Source organism: Pelodiscus sinensis, chromosome 5 (genome assembly GCF_049634645.1).
Source record: "Pelodiscus sinensis isolate JC-2024 chromosome 5, ASM4963464v1, whole genome shotgun sequence".
NCBI lineage: Eukaryota > Metazoa > Chordata > Testudines > Trionychidae > Pelodiscus > Pelodiscus sinensis.
The window spans coordinates 27,577,412-27,582,358 of record NC_134715.1 but is presented as its reverse complement, the minus strand read 5'-3'; positions in this window follow the sequence as shown (position 1 = coordinate 27,582,358).

The following is a 4,947-nucleotide window of genomic DNA, read 5'->3' as shown; positions in this document are numbered from 1 at the left end:
GATTTACGCAAAATGTTGGGAAGGGAAGAAATCAGTGATATATGCCAGAAGTGTCACATTGTAGTGCAGAATTAATTAATATATTATGAAAATTTCCTGAGACTTAAAATATGTGGGCAGAAGTATTAATGGCAATAAACTATTCTTGGAAAGGATATCTATGTGACTTCAGAATTCTATATTTCAAGCTTCAAAATGAGACTACCACATGTAAACAATAAAAGTGAAAAATAAGAGGTCACTTTGCTAGGCAAGTGCATGTGTTAGAGATATTGGGAAGGGGTGGGAGAGAAGTTCTCTCACACTTGTTACAGATATTGAATAAGTGATTAGAAGACAGCTGTTGAGGAAAAAGTACTCCTCAGATGCTGCAAAAGGTTATAAAGCCATTTCAGATGTGAAATCCAAGTTGGCATATGCCTCATGTGTTAGTCTGTCAGACTCTCTACTTCTGACAGCCCTTCTTTGGGTTCAAGCACTCTTGGTCAGTCAATTCCTAACACTGAATCGTAACTTTCCAGATTTCAACTGTTCTGGCATTTGTACATAGAAAACAGGAGACGAGATCCATGGAATTCCCACTGGTGGGGGGAGGGGAGGAGCGGGAGAGAAGCAGAAACATCTGCAGATGCCTAGCTGAGGAGCAGTTTTATTGGTTTATTTAGTAGGAATATGGAGTCAAAATTGGATCAGCTATGCTCTCACCAAGAGGTGCCCAGAGCACTACCGTTGAAGAGGATGATAAAGGTGATCATGATGAAACAGCCAAATGAAGATACAAATACTATAAACATGTAGGGCTACAATTGGATGAGCCTCCCTGTATGTGTGCAAGCAGATAAGAGAGGGAGGAAAAGAATCAGAGGATGCAGTGGGTATACACAATGATAGATGTCTCTTTGCCAGTCAAGGTGCATGCTAAACCAAGTTCTGCTGTCATACTAGTCACTTGCCTTTTACTACTGGGAGGAGGGTGGGATGGATGCAGTCAGCACTGTGTCTAGTCCTTCTGTGAGAGCCAGAGGGTGGCCTGGAGTGTTCCAGACCTCCATGAATGACAGAGTGCTTGTATTCTAGTGCCTTATTATGGAGGACCAGTAGCTAAAAATTGAACTTTGTCATTTAGCCATAAATATGGTTTAAATGAACTTGAAAACTCTTTATAAAAATCTCATTGAAATGCCATAAAAACCCAATGCAGACTATAAAATGGTGAGCCTGGCAAGTCAGACATAGATGTAAACAAATCCACAAATCTTTCCTAACTACTTATTTCCATTATTTCAAGTTTTTGGATAGATGAAGTGTGTTTTGAGGCTACCTTTACTCAGGGCAAGAGAGCCTTCATGGGACGGATCCGCCTCCCCCCCCTCCCAGGCCAATTAGGGCCTGGGGTCAAAGAAGCATCTGAAGTCTCCTCCCCCACAAGGGGTGCATGTGGTGCTTAGAGCTAACAGCCAGCTGTTAAGCTGGTGGTTCACTCTAAGCACCATACCCTTTGCAGGGAGGAGACAGGGAGCAAAAGATTTCACATGCTCCCCCATCTCCAGACCTGATTGGCCTGGGGGCAGAGGGAGTGCGCAAAGTCTCTTCCTGCTGCCAGGGGCAAGGGCACCTAGAGGGAACTGCCAGCTGTTTTGAACAGCTGGCAGTCATCTCTGGGAGAGCAGGGGCAAAGACTTCACATGCTCCCCCACCCCCAGGCCAATCAGGGTCTGTCAGTGGTGGCACACAAAGTGTCCTGGCCCCACCCCTTCCAGGGCAACCCGGGGCCACTTTAGAAACTTGTGATAGGCTCCCCTTCTAAAATGATTGCCCACCCCATTTTAATTGCTGCTAAACTAAACTTCAAGCCACTTGTGAAGGAGTTGCCTGTAGAGGTGAGGGGATAGTTCAGGTTCATTCACTTTCAGCCCTTAGCCTCTTTGCTAGAATGGGCTAATTTGCAATTGTGCTTGTTAAATTCACCCCAATTCACTCTTCTCAGACCTCTCCTTTATCTATATCTAGCTCTTTCTTCTATGTGACAGCATCCTACATTCCTTCCAGTTTTAAATAATGAATGATAGGTCATTATCTGATACGTTATTCAGCAAATATGGTGTAACTGTGTATCTGGATGGAGAAGTTTTATGCAATCTTTGTATTAAACCAGTGTTGTCTGTTTGAATAATTTTATCTTCAGTGTTAAAATATTTAGATCTCTTCTTAAAGCCTCAGCCTCTGGATCCATAGAATTAAATATCTGCTTTGTTTTAAAATAAGTTTCTAGCTCTCAATTGTAAAGACTCAAACAAGGAGGCAAGTAAATAACCCAGCAGATATTTCTTGAGATTTGTAAGCAAGTCTCATGGCCTTTAGAAGTTTGATTTTTTTTTATGCCTTTGGTTGGTAAGAATGATTAAACTTTCCAGAAATACAGGAAAACTAAAACCAACACTGGGAAGTATAGGTCATAATGTTACAAAACAGACTCTTAAAAACAACTAGAACCAATGTGAAAGGGAACAATCTAGGCACCTCCAATCTAGGCAAGCCAATGCTTTAAGCTGCTCAGTCCTACCACAGGGAGGCTTGAGAACCAGGCGCTGAGAGCAGCACAGCACAGTCAGCTCAGTTATTTGGCTTGCAGAGCTGGGGTGAGAAATTGTGGGGGAGGCATAGCTTGTGCAGCAGGCTGACCTTTCCTCTGCATAATTTGTAGAGCAGGCCAGCATCTGCAACCTTCAGGGACTTGCGTACCTCAGAAGGCCATGTAAAATTTTTGCTGGATCAGGCCTACGGTGAGCTCCCTTTTCCAGCAACATCAGTCCTCTGCTCAACTTTTCAACTGTCCACCTGTTAGCACATTTGAAAAGAAGTGCTAACATTATCTAATACATTTCAAAATGACAGCTACATAGAATAAATGTATCCTGGAAAGAATACATTAAGTGAGCTAGAATAAATAGGAAGTTGCAGTTCATGATATAGGAATGTAATCAAATGATTAATAGTCCAATGAAAGATTATCCTCATTTGCTATTTCTACAATTGTAAAAAATCCATCCCAGCTATAATTTGACACAGGGACCTCCAGAGATTTTAATCACCTCTGAGTTCACGTACTATGCATTGTTGTTCATGTCTAGCTATTAATAACTTTTAAAGTTGGTAAATGGATAAATACTGTTAACAATATGAAGACTGTTTTAACTTCAAATTGTTCAGGGTGCTTTTGTATTTAGTAATATAGATACCATAAAATCCGATGGTGAACTTCTTCTACTTTATAAGAAAACAAACAATGTAACATGTAAGATACTAAACTCTAATACTATTGGTCATGAGAGAGGGTGTAGCACAACTGTCATAAAGTTCACTTTTGCACTCCCTGATTTTGAGCCAACAGTGTGCCAAGCAGGCACCCCAGTATCTGATCTAACTCTTTCAAGAACTGCAAAATCCTGAATGAGAGAGAAATTTGCCCTCACTGGGAAATGGTTCAGATCAGGGCCGCATTATGACTTTTGTGGGCCCAAGACACTTTTGCCTTCGTGGGCCCCTCCCTCCATAATAATATCAATATTAAAAATTATATTTTTGGTATAACTTTTTAATTTTTTTCTGTTTTAGGCAAAATTTAATACATTTTCGTGGGCCCTAAAAGTTTCATTTTTTTTTCTTCTGATTTTAAAAGAAATTAAAACAGTTTCATGGGCCTCTAAAAGTATCGTGGGCCCTAGGCACTGTGCCTACTGGATAAATTGGCCTTGGTTCAGATCCATCATGCTTTTTTAGTGTTAAAAAACATCACTTTGACCACATACTAATTCTTTTATTAACGAGACTCCCAACTTCCCATACACTTCTGCATGGCAGAAATGATTTTTAAATCCATCTCCACCTAAAACAAGGATATTTCGGTAGGAAATATTTCCTGGGCCATATCCATGTTGCTTGAACACGTAGTCAGAATGCCAATGATTAGTCTTTTATTAGAGGCTAGATTTAAGTTCATAGTATGCTTGTGCTGAAAGGTGTTGTGACCAAGAACTTAGATCCCAGGAAGGAGTAGGCATTTAATGAGAACACCGACAATTATATTAGAATGAATAAAAAAACCTTGTATGAGAGAAAGAAACACTCATGTTTCTGATCTTAATCCAACCACAAACTGATGAAGATGCAGAAATCCCCTGAGAGGACTGTTTTCCCCAATTGTCTATAAGGTAAAATGTCTGTTACTAATTAGTTAAAGGAAGAATACTGATATAGATGGATGGATGGTCTAATCTGGTACAGCAATTCCTATATAAGGGACAAGCTGAAGCTGCTACCTACCAGTCATGCAAAGCATGCTCCTCAATCAGCTATTTATTCACCTCTTGCATCTTGTTATAAAACTAGATTGTGAGCTCTGTTCACAGACTGTTTACTCTTGTTGCTTATCTATGCAGCCCCTAGCACCATCCTTGATTGGGACCATCGGATACTATTGTAACTCCTCCTATTGGCTAGCCCAGTGTGAGGTTATTCAGCATAGGGGAAGCTTGTGACTTCTTACACCACTGTGGGGGGAGGGAGGGCTAGGCCTGAGGCTGCTTGGTGTGCTCTGCATTGTGTATGTGTGAGTGCACCTCAGATCAGACCTACTCCGACAAATCACTAGGAACAGGCTTTATTGTGTAAAAAACATAGAAGAGGAAAACAGTTCAGCAGCCCCTTTTCTCAGCATGCAGCCTGTGTGCTGCTTCTAGCACAGTCCCTGCTGAGACCCTGCTGGGGCAGAGGGCACATCCTGGCAGGAACCAGGAAGTTCTCCCAACATGCTGCAGTTTGTAGTCCACAACTTGTAGTTTCCAGGGCTGCTGCTGAAACACACTGGACCTTGGGCTACACTATAATAAAAAAAGAATCCAAGAGATTACACCATGCTGCATTATCCCAGATTCTGAAGTCCAGAAA